The sequence below is a fragment of the Suricata suricatta genome, chromosome 8 (genome assembly GCF_006229205.1).
Source record: "Suricata suricatta isolate VVHF042 chromosome 8, meerkat_22Aug2017_6uvM2_HiC, whole genome shotgun sequence".
NCBI lineage: Eukaryota > Metazoa > Chordata > Mammalia > Carnivora > Herpestidae > Suricata > Suricata suricatta.
Genome location: NC_043707.1, coordinates 100,800,469 through 100,813,170, shown reverse-complemented (window position 1 = coordinate 100,813,170; position 12,702 = coordinate 100,800,469). Strand labels below are relative to the sequence as shown.

The 12,702-nt window shown below is 41.6% G+C and overlaps 1 protein-coding gene across 1 annotated transcript in view; it reads right to left on the bottom strand.

Annotated features, from left to right (window-relative positions):
- Positions 1–12,702, bottom strand: part of TUT4 (terminal uridylyl transferase 4) — a 221,715-nt gene that overhangs the window by 157,930 nt on the left and 51,083 nt on the right. The window contains exon 2 of the mRNA XM_029946134.1: positions 11,364–11,468. The gene's annotated coding sequence lies outside the window, so the exon portion shown is untranslated. The remainder of the gene's footprint in view (positions 1–11,363; positions 11,469–12,702) is intronic.

The following is a 12,702-nucleotide window of genomic DNA, read 5'->3' as shown; positions in this document are numbered from 1 at the left end:
CTTTGAAACTCTGGGCAGGGGGAGCTGTGCATCCCAACATCATACCATGCAGGCTGATCACACAAGGAAGTGCACAAGATCTATTGTCCCCCGTGCACAGGTGAGCAGCTGTGTGCCCAGTGTATAAATCCTTTAGTTCCTCAGGGTTTCTATCTATCTGATGTCAGGACTTTCTGGATAACTGACAGTATGAAAATAGCTGATGGTCAGGCCTTTATCACTGGGTCTCAATGGGACTGCTCTTCTGATCTCTGAGCCTGATTCAGACTTCACCAAGACAAATTCAAGTCAGGTAAGAGATCTGGATACTTACAGTTCCAATTTGGGAAACCAAGAAAAAGAATAACAACTGGATTTGATAGGGGAAGCTCTGTGAATGTGGCTCCAACAAGAAGAAAAAGACAAAGCTACCAGTTTCCCAAAGGTCCAGCATTTATAGTGACTTGAACAGACTTGGGGACATGGGCTAACCTTTTGCTGAACAGAGCCCTTTGTCTTGCATCCCACCTGGTGGCATAGGCTTGGCAAATGGACAACTTGGTTATCTAGGTGGGCTGAGGATTCAGTTATGATCCCTTAAAGAGGTAGCAGGGGCCTCTGCAATGATGTGCCATCTCTTAAACTGCAAGATCATATCTGAATATATAATGCTGTAAACAGTTTGGTGGGGAAGTCATTTTCCTACTCTGGGTTGTTAGTCACCTAGCCAGTCCATGTGTCTGACTTGGTCATTATGCCAGGTCACTGCCTGCCTTCCATGCCAGGGGCAGGCCTGAATTATAGAAGAGCAGAATAGCTGTAGAAACTATGGTTTGAAAGCTAAGCCCAGAAGGGACTTCTCCCAGCTGCCCTCAGTGTTAATGGGTTAGTACTAGGAGCCAAGGAGCAAGACTGAGTCATCTCTCATCTGATGGCAGTATCCTACTGAACGTCCCTGTTCCCTGGGTGGGGCAGTCAAAGCTCTGTTATGGTAAACATATAGACTGCCATGACCTTTGTCCCTCAGGAGGGGCAGCCCCTTTCTATTCAGTCCCTTTTGAACATTCTTGACAAGAGCTGTCCTTCTGTTGTTGGAAGTCAGGTAATGGGATAGGCAAGGATGGGAAATGTGAGCCACATATCCACTTTACTCCCTGATCGAGGGTTTATGAAGTGTAGAAGGGTGAGAGTCCAAAAGTGAGCAGGAACAGTGTTGCTTTATTTGAAATATTTATTACCTCATTCTGTGCCCCTGTAAGGGGCCCAGCCTCGTCTGTCTGGCTTGGCCCCATGTCCCTTGCTCCGCTGCGGATCTGGGGTAGCTCATGACCCCAGGTGCGGCCCTGCCACCCTGCTTTCACACTGACCAGTGTTAAGTCATCTCTCTTGATGCTCCTGCTTCTGAAGCCTGCCCAGTTTCCCTTTCCTTAGCTTCTTTTAAGTTTTACTTTTTCTTGTTCTCCACTCCCTCCCATCTTGTTCTTTTAGGAGATCCAGAGAAGAACCTTGCTGGTGGATTCCTCTGTTGGGATTAAGATGGGAAGAGAAGAACCAAGGCACCTGAGGGGCCCAGTCAGTTGAGCATCCAACTCTTGATTTCAGCTTTTGGCTCCAGTCATGGTCTCACGGTCCGTGGGATCGGGCCCTGCACTGGTGGCATAGAGCTTGCTTGGGATTCCCTCTCCTCTCTCTCTCTCTCTCTCTCTCTCTCTCTCTCTCTGCCCCTCCCCACACCTCACTGGTGCTCTCCCCACTCACCTCACTCATGCCTCCCCCACTGGTGCCCTCTCTCTCTTTCACAATAAATAAATAAACAAACATTTTTAAAAATTCTTTAAAAAATAAAGATGGGGAGAGAACATAATTTTTTGTGTATGAAAGGCAGGGTTATGCATAAGCATTTTCCTATAGGACTGCCTTGCTAGATGCCTTCCTGCTGTGTCTTGCTTCATAAGGAATTACATCTTCTCACCTCCATTTGGATACTGCCTCTTAGGACCTAAACAGAAGACCGGGAAAGGCTGACCGACACACACAGGGATGGAGTGGGTACCGATCTATTTTCTCTAACCCTTGTGCATGTATCCTTCCTTATCTGAGAAGGAACTATTTGGACTATGTGGACTAATTTGTGTCACATATAGACTTTAAGGGAACCATAGTAATAGGGCCTCAAGACTATTATTGTATTCTCCCTCTAAAATTTCCTGGTCAGAGTTGAGGTGTAGTTACAGATTGGCCTTCAATCCAAGAATTGTAAAGGTAAACCTTGACAAGAGCTAAAATAAGTTTGGGTGTTCTGTCCTTGACTTTATAGACATATCCTTCTAAGGGGATGCAGAAGGAAAGGAGAGTCCAAGTAAAACTCTGGCCTACTTCCAAATAATGTCTGGGAAACAAGCTGAAAGTAAGGTCATGATCTACTCTTCCTACAGAGAGGGAGTTTTGATTGTGACATTAGTGATTCCTTTCTAGTCTTTCTCTTGGTTAAAGGAGGAAGACATAGAAATAATTTTGAAAAATCATTGGTTCATATTACTTCCCTCTTGCTTATTGTTTTTGGCTTCTGCCCTCCCATTGTTAGGGAATAGCCCTAGGCCTGTCCTGGATGGCTAAGAGGTGGGTTAGGTAGAAGAGGTGCCCTGAGGGGGACAAACTAACTCCTTTCTTTTCTGGGGAGTGAATGCCTCCCCCCCCCCCATATAGTTGACAGTGGTCAGGAACATGGCCTTTCCCTCTATCTTCCCTCTATCAGCAGAATTCCTGTGCTTTCTTCTTCAATTAAGTATAATGATCACCCTGTGATTCTATAATGTATCTAAGTGTGTGTGTGTGTGTGTGTGTGTGTGTGCCCTCGCGCAGGGCGGGAAAGGGTGTTCTTTACAAATTTTTGTGGTTTGTGACTTTTTCTTCCATATATTAGTTCCAACCATCGCATATCCAGGGGCCATTGCCTGGGATAATCACATTCTGGAACCACTGGGGAAGTGTAGTGAAACTCACCACTGTCATTTGTTTTGGAGGTTATTATTTTTGCATAAGTAGTTGATCCTATACAGATTGCTACTAACTGTGTATTCCCCTTGCCCCTATGGTATAAATAAACTGTGTCTCCCCTTCAGTAAATACTAATACTAAATACTAAAATACTAAATACTAAAAGTACTAATAAAATTTTAAAATAATTTTTAAAATAAATAAATACAAAAATAAAAATAAAAGTTTTATTTCATTCCTTTTAATAACTTTGTTTTCTTTCCTTTAGCATTTTAATTTTTAAAAAATTTTATGTTTACTTTTTCCTCAATGGAGAAAAACTGAGAGCTTTTCCCCTAAAGTCCCAAACACAATAGGGATGTCCACGCTCACCACGGTTATTCAACATAGTATTGGAAGTCCTAACTGAAGCAATCAGACAACACAAAGGAATAAAAGGCATCCAAATTGGCAAGGAGGAAGTCAAACTTTCACTCTGCAGATGACATGATACTCTATATGGAAAACCCAAAAAGATTCCACCAACAAACTGCTAGAATTGATTCATGAATTCAGCAAAGTTGCAGAATATAAAATCAATGCACAGAAATTGGTTGCATTCCTATACACCAATAATGAAGCAACAGAATAATCAAGGAATCAATCCAATTTACAATTGCACTAAAAACCATAAAATACCTAGGAATAAACCTAACCAAAGAGGTGAATTATCCATATGCTGAAAATTATAGAAAATTTATGGAAGAAATTGAAGAAAATACCAAAAAAATGGAAAAATATTCCATGCTCATGGATTGGAAGAACATTGTTAAAATGTTGATACTACCCAAAGCAATCTACATATTCAATGTAATCCGTATCAAAATAATACCAGCATTCTTCACAGAGCTAGAATAAACAATCCTAAAATTTGTGTGGAAACAGAAAAGATCCTGAATAGTCAAAGCAATCCTGAAAAAGAAAACCAAAGCTGGAGGCATCACAATCCTGGACTTCAAGCTGTATTACAAAGCAGTTATCATCAAGACAGTATGGCACTGGCACATAAACAGACACTGGGAACAATGGAACAGAATAGAGAACCCAGAACTGGACCCACAAACATATGGCTAACTCCTCTTTGACAAAGCAGGAAAGAATATCCAATGGAAAAAAGACAGTCTCTTCAGCAAACAGTGCCGAGAAAACTGGACAGCAACATGCAGAAAAATGAACCTGGATCACTTTCTTACACCATACACAAAAATAAACTCCAAATGGATGAAGGACCTAAACATAAGACAGGAAGCTATCAAAATCTTAGAGGAGAAATCAGGCATCAGCCTCTTTGACTTCAACCACAGCAACTTCTTACTTTACATGTCTCCAGAGGCAAGGGAAACAAAAGCAAAAATGAACTATTGGGACTTCATCAAGATAAAAAAGCTTCTGCACAGCAAAGGAAACAATTAGCAAAACCAAAAGGCAACCAACAGAAGGAGAAGATATTTACAAATGACATATTGAATAAAGGGTTAGTATCCAAAACCCATAAAGAATTTGTCAGGGACACGTGGGTGGCTCAGTCAGTTAAGCCTCCGACTTTGGCTCAGGTCGGTTCGTGGGTTGGAGCCTGGAGTCGGACTCTGTGCTGACAGCTCAGAGCCTGGAGACTGCTTTGGATTCCGTCTCCCTCTATCTCTGCCCCTCCCCAGCTCACTCTCTGTCTCTCAAAATAAAGACATTAAAAAAATTTTTTTAACTTAAAGATTTTATCAAACTCAACACCCAAAAAACAAATAATCCAGTGAAGAAATGGGCAAAAGACACGAATAGACATTTTTCCAAAGAGGACATCCAGATGGCCAACAGACACATGAAACAATTTTCAGCATCACTCATCATCAAGGAAATACAAATCAAAACCACAATGAGATACCACCTCACACCAGTTCAGAATGGCTAAAATTAACAACTCAGGCAACAACAGATTTTGGACAGGATGTAAAGAAAGATAATCTCTTTGCTCTGCTGGTGGGAATGCAAACTGGTGCAGTCACTCTGGAAAACAGTATGGAGTTTCCTCAAAAAATTAAAAATAGAATTACCCTATGGCCCAGCAATTGCACTAGTAGGTATTTATTCAAAGGATACAAAAATGCTAATTTGAAGGAGCACATGCACCCCAATGTGTATAGCAGGAGTATCAACAATAGCCAAAGTATGGAAATAGCCCAAATGTTCACTGACAGATGAGTGGAAAAAGAAGATGTATATATATATATATATATATATATATAAAATGGAGTATTACTCAGCAATCAAACAGAATGAAATCTTGCCATTTGCAACTACATGGATAGAACTACAGGGTATTATGCTAAGAGAAATTAGTCAGTCCAAGAAACACAAATACCATATGACTTAACTCATATATGGAGTTTAAGATACAAAACAGATGAACATAAGGGAAGGAAACCAAAAATAATATAAAAACATGGATGGAGAAAAAACATAAGAGACTCATAAATACAGAGAACAAACTGAGGGTTGCTGGAAGGGTTAGGGGTGGGAGGATGGGCTAAATGGGTGAGGGGCATTAAGGAAGATAGTTGTTGGGATGAGCACCAGGTGTTGATGAATCACTGGAATCTACTCCTGAGATCATTATTTCACTATATGCTAACTAACTTGGAAGTAAGTAAATAAATAAATAAATACGTTTTAAAAATTGTTTATTTTTGAGAGAGAGAGAAACAGAGCACAAGCAGGGGAGGGGCGAGAAAGAGGGAGACACAGAATCCAAAGCAGGTTACAGGCTCTAAGCTCAGACCAGATCCTGACGTGGGGCTCAAACCCACGAACTGAGAGATAACGACCTGAGCTAAAGTCCCACATGCCCCCTCTTTAGCATTTTTGTAAATACTGACTTTTTTTTAAAGTTTATTTATTTTGAAAGAGAGACAGAGAGCATAAGCAATGGAGGGTCAGAAAGAGGGAGAGAATCTCAAGCAGGTCCAGTACTGTCAGCACAGAGCCTGACCAGGCTTTCACAAACCAAAGGATCATGACCTGAGCTGAAATCAAGAGCCAAATGCTTAACTGACTGAGCCACCTACGCATGTCTGCTTGATGTTTGATCTTAAGTATTTCTCCACATAACTAAGAATTCTTTGTAAATATAATTTTAGCATCTTCAAAATATTACATAAGAGAGGTGCTAGCAGTGCCTGGGTAGCTCAGTCAGTTAAGCACCCAACTCTTGATTTCAGTTCAGGTCATTATCTCCAGGTTCTTGAGTTTGAGCCCCACACAGCGGCATCCTTCCTCTGGATTCTCTTCCTCTCTCTCTCTCCGTCCATCCCCTACTCCTATTCAAGAGCACACATGCTCCCCTCTTCCCTCCCCACACACACAAAGTCTTCTCAGAATCTCTGAGCAAAGACCATAGTATCTACAAAAGTATTTTCCTTCAAAAAATAAATACTGGCTAGTGCAGAGGAGTCCCAGATTTAGTGAGAAGCAGGGACTTCCATACTTTACTTACTTTGATGTTTCCCAAGAACCAGAGAAACACACCTTTTAAACTAAGTACCCCCATCTTGCAAGCTGACAATGTTTTAAAGAGAAGTTTCCTTAAGGTGAGACGACATCAACAAAACATCTGGCTGGGTCTCCACAATTTCCCAGAAAGTATGACCCAAGATCACTTACAGTGTTGAGGAGGCCGAGGCTCTCTAGGGGATCCCTGGAGGGATCACCAGTTCTAACAGACAGTAAATGCAGCTCTGAGTTTCTTGTTTGGACAGACCTTGATCCAGTTCCAAAATCCTTTCCCAGCCTTAGATCTCTCCCAACTCTCCCTTAGACTTTCGCGACCTTGAGAGAAACTTTAGGTTTCCCCTTAGTCTCTCTTGCCTGGCCTGCTTGTTTGCTTTAGCTTCCCCACCCCCGACTCCAACCTCACTCTTCCGCTCTGGTTCTCCCCAGCTTTTCTTCCTTTCCTCCCACCCACCCCACAAACTTTCTCTCTCATCTGCCTGAATCTGTCTTTTAACATTTTTCTCTAAGGTTCTCTTTTAATTAATTCTCTCTCCCTCCGCCCCCTCCGTCTTTCCCTCTCCTCTGAGCCTTTGTATAACTTTCTTTCAAGATCTATCTATCCTTCTGGTATTCTCAATTTTCAGCCTTTTCCTCTTCAATTGGGACATAGCTGACCTTCACTAGGAGCAGCCTTTCTCTATTTTGTTCCCAAACTTCTCTCTCTTGGACTTTTCTATTATCTCCAAATGGCACACACAACATCCTTAATTTTGTAAGAGTTTCTCCCAGCCTCTTTCACACCAAAGATGGGTTTTTTTTTATACCTTGTTGCCAAGGAATACTCTTTAGGAATACTCTTAGCACTATTATCCCTCTAAACTCCAGCATAACTTCCTTCTGGTATTTATCCTTATCATGAAGGTCAAGAAAGTATCACTTATATCACACCCATATTTCCCCCTCTATCCAAATTAGGATACACAAGAGCACAATTTTATAAGCAAACTTACAGTTACAACAAGATAGGATATTTGAAATCTGGGCTGTCCTCAAAAATCTGGGACATACGTTGCTATAAATTCACCTATCGAGAATCTAGCTTTCAAACAATTTCACAGGCAAAACTCTGAGCATCCTCAGAGTTGTCAGGAAGTTTGTGTTCGATATATTGTACTCAGACTAAAAAAGAGGTTTTCTGTTCTTTTTGCTCCCCTCCCCGGGAATCAGAATTCTGACTGTACATGGTAGCATCTAGCCATGCATATTGCTATCTATAGGTCATGCATAGAGGGATTCTCTAACTGAAAATTTTTTTAAGATTATTTATTTATTTTGAGTGGGGGACGTGAGTGGGGGAAGGGCAGGCAGAGAGAGAGAGAGAGAGAGAGAGAGAGAGAGAGAGAGAGAGAGAGAGAGAAAGAGAATCCCAAGTAGGTTCTGCACTGGCAGCTCAGAGCTCCGATGCGGGCTCTAACTCACGAACTGTGAGATCATGACCTAAGCCAATATCAAGAGTTGGACGCTTAACCAGCTGAGCCACCCAGGCACCCTCTAACTGGAGACCTTATGAAGGTCATATAAGGGTTCACTGAGAAAAATTAAACCCAAACTCTGAAATGAGAATATACAGTTCATTACCCATTGACTTACACATAAATCTATATGAAGATCTTCAAAGTGGTTTAATAGGTTCTGGTTTAGACTTTCAGTTCCTCTTCCATAAAACAACAACAACAACAAAACAACAACAACTAGGGAAACCTCCTAACTAAGGTGAATTCTTCAGGTCGGACTTAGAACTTTCCTTCTTACACTGCCCAAGTTCTGCTGATTGTTTTTTGTCTGGAAACTTTAAAATAAATCTTCACGGTTGCAGGGCACCTGGGTGGCTCAATAGGTTAAGTGTCTGACTCTAGATTTCAGCCCAGGTCATGATCTCATGGTTCATGAATGCAAGCTCCGCATTGGGCTCTCTGCTGTCAGTGCAGAGCCTGCTTCAGATCCTCTGTCCCCCATTCTCTCTGCCCATCCCCCCTCATGCTTCCTGTGTCTCACACAAAAAATAAATTAAAAAAATAAATCTTCATGGTTGCATTTGCTCAGGGTTCACTTTAAGTGCAGTCTTAATCAATCATATTTCTGAGGAAGTTTGCTTCCTCTGGTAACTCCCTTCTTATTCTTCATGGTCCCCTGGAACCAATGTATCTCTTTGTAAACTAATATGGCTCCGCCTAGCTCTAGATAATCCTCTTTTCGTCACATGTCTTGTCAGTGTTGCATTTTCCACCCACTTTTGTCCTCCCCTACAGTAAAGGGAGTATTTTAAAATTTTTTGTTTCCAGAGAAGAGCAACTTGCTGGTTGGAGGATCCAAGTGTAAAATGGATCCCCAGAAAAATAAATAAACATTAAAAATTTTTTTAATTAAAAAAATGGGGCACCCGGGTGGCTTAGTTGGCTAAGCATATGGCTTTGGCTCAGGTCATGATCTCACGGCTCGCGAGTTTGAGCCCCGCATGGGGTTCAGTGCTGACAGCTCAGTGCCTAGAGCCTGCTTCGGATTCTGTGTCTCCCTCTGTGTCTGCCCCTCCCCTGATCACACTCTTTCTCTCTCTCAAAAATAAACATTAGAAAAAGTTTTTTAAATGGTCCCTCTGAGACACATGTGTGGCCTGAGACATCCTGCGTAATTCAATAAATATCCACCTCTTCCCCACCCTGACCCTTGCTGGCTACGGCAAGTGGGAGGGTCAGAGAAGGGAAGGAGTTATTTTTAAGTATTTTGTGCTCAGTCTTGCGCAGACTACATACACTGTAGAGTTTATGCACTTTGTTCCCAAATGTGACCTTCAGCTCTTACTTCACATGCAGCTCCAGCAAGTTTGGATATCTAGTTTCTATGTCTACAGTAGATCAAAACAACAACTAGTGAGTGAGTGGGAGTGGGGAGGGGGCAGAAGAAGAATAGTGGTTAAGAGGGGCACCTGGTGGCTCCGTTGGTTAAGCGTCCAACTTCAGCTCAGGTCATGATCTCATGGTTTGTGGGTTCGAGCCCCATGGGCTCTGTGCTGACAGCTAGCTCAGAGCCTAGCACCTGTCTTCGGATTCTGTGTCTCCCTCTCTCTCTGACTCTCCCCTGCTCACGCTGTCTCGCTCTCTCTCTCTCTCAAAAATAAATAAAACATCAAAAAAATAAAATAAAATAAAAAGAATAGTGGTTAAGAGCACAAATTCTGGAATGAAACTGTGAGTTTGACCTTTGGCACTGCTACTTCAATGCTATATGACTTTGAATGATGAACTTGACCTTTTTGCCTCAATTTCCTCATCTGTAAAATGAGAATAATATTAGTACCTATTTCACACAGTTGTCATAAGTATATATAGTTAATACCTACAAAGTGACTGCAACATTAAGTACTTTATGAGTATTACGTGGAGTGGACATGCGGGCAACAGTTTTCATGAAACGTAAAGGAAATAACTTACAAAAAGTGCCTAACACAGACCAAAATAGATGTTCAAATGCCCCTTGTGATTTGCTAAACATGCTTTAGGCTTGCGTCTTACTAAATCTATGAAACATGTGCTTCTTTGGCCTGATAAATCCTATTGCCTTTCTTTGCTGGCAGTCTGTTCATTCTGTGTCACCCAACATAAACGCACTTTACCCTCTAAAGCCTCCCTTGGCTTCTTTGGAGAGAACGAGTCACTCCCTAGTCTTCAGTTCTACAGCTCTTGTCCCACCACCTCATTTGATTGTATTGCATTGTAATCACTTACTCGTGACTCTTCTTCCTCACCAGGTTTTATGGTCTTCCCTCACCGAAGAGAAATAAGACCACACCTTATTTTCACAGCATCTAGCACAGTACTTAGCCCTCAAGAAATGTTTTGGTGAATGGATGGATGAATAATAGCAAACACTTAGACAGTGCTTAGTTCTAGGCTCTGTTCCAAAGCTTTACAAGTATTAACTCGTTTAATCTTGACAACAATCCTAAGAAATATTATTATCTTCTCTACCTTAACAGATAAGGTAAATGACACAAAAGAGGTTATGTAATTTGTCTAGGATGACCTTAGCGATTAATAGTGAAAGCCAGAATTCAAATCTAAGCAGCTGGTGTCAGAGTCCAGGCTTTTAACCGGCACACTACAACACCTCTCAGAGGACAAGGGCACAAGCAACCACACACAGACCTGGCTTCCCCAAACATCTGGCTTTCTCATGTTTTGGAATGGCTCATTCATTCATCCAACAAATTTTTACATAGTATTTTCCAAATGTACACCATCATGTTAAACACCTACTGCTAATTGTTCCCCTCGTCCCTCGCCACCCTCCCCTCCCCAGTCTCTACCTGTTGTACTGCTCTGTAAACTTCTTTCATTTTCTTTTCTAATTTAATTGTACTTCTTTCAGTTTCTTTTTTTTCAAGTTTATTTATTTATTTATTTATTTTTGAAAGAGAGAGAGAGAGAGTGCATGCAAGTAAGGGAGGGGTGAGGGAGAGAGAGAGAGAGAGAGAGAGAGAGAGAGAGAAGGAGAGAATCCCAAGCAGGCTCCCTACTGTCGCCACAGAGCCAAACCCAGGGCTCAAACTCACAAACCCGCAAGATTCATGCATGACCTGGGCTGAAATCACGAGTTAGACGCTTAACCAACTGAGTCACCCAGGTGCCCATTTCTTTCAGTTTCTTAAATGTATTGTGCTCTCTCTCAGCTCTGGAGGAATGCCTTCCTAATTCATGTTTATCCTTCAGTTCTTAGCTTAAATTACTTCCTCCTAACAGCCTCCTTGCTCTGGGCTCCCCATTGTACTTTACACTTTCCTTATCATGACAAGCATTTGTCATACTTACTGTTCTTGCCCGCTTACTCATCTGCCTTCTGCCTTCTGCCCTTGACTAGGGCTCTGTTCGAGCAAGGACCGAGTCGTATCTAGGTTATCAGTGAATCTGCAGCACCTGTATGGATAACCAGCATATAGTAGATGTTTGATAAATATTTATTGAATGACCAATTGAAGCATGAATAAGAGAAAGTCTCTATGCTTAAGAAATCTAATGGAGAGGGACACCTGGGTGGCTCAGTCAGTTAAGCATCCAACTTCGGGTCAGGTCATGATCTCACAGTACGTCGAGTTCAAGGTCCACATCTAGTTCTCTGCTGTCAGCATAGAGCCCCTTTTGGATCTTCTATGCCCCTGCCCCTTCCTCACTTGCAGAGCTTACAGGCGCTCACATGCTCTCTGTCTCAAAAATAAAAAAACATTAAAAAATAAAAAATAAATCTAGTGGGGAGAAAAAGTCTAGAGAAAATACATAAAAAACAAACAAATCAGATTTCTAATTCTACCTAGGGTAAAGTGAGAGAGGGGAATTCAGCAGAGGTTTAAGAATAAGAGTTTGTGAAACAGAAAGGAAAATGTAGTATAGAAGCCATAAGCAAGAATTATAGTAGAAAGTGCTTGATTACCTAAGTGGCTAAACCATTTTTCTGTATTCCTCAAAATAACATTAATCTAAACTCAGGCCTATAATTGACTGATGTAATATGAGTTTGGAAGCAACAGGAAATAACTTAAAAGGAAATATGATGAAACTATTTTTACTCCTTAAGTACCTCTCCTGTGTATTCCCATGAAAATCTCTTCGTACCTCTATTATCATATTTATCATGCTGCATTGCCATTGTCAAAGTGTCTCTGCTCCATCTGATGAGCTATTTAAGGCCTGGGATTAAGGTACGTTAGAGTCTGATTCAATTCTATATATCCCTAGTACCCAGAACAAAGACAGTCCTAGGGAAAGGGTTTGTAAAGAGTCCAACATGACCATAAAGTCTTAAATGGGCTGTCCTCCAGCAGTCTTCCAGCTTTGTGTCATGTCTCATACTTGGTGCTCTAGCACCTTTATTACACACCTTTCAGTTCCCTGAACAAAATTTGGTTCCTTAAAGCCTCTGGCCCCTGCCACCCCCCAACCCATACCACTGCCACTCCCACTGTCTCTTCCCACTCGTTTCCCTAGCTCTTCATCTGCCTAACTCCCACTCATCCTTCAGATTTCAACTTAAACATTACTTTTGAAGGAAGCCTTCACCAACTCAAAGACAAGTTTAGATGTTCTTATTATGTAGTCCTATTGATGTGAAATGTTGGGCTCTGGGAGCCAACGGTCAAGAAAGAATTCTTGAGAC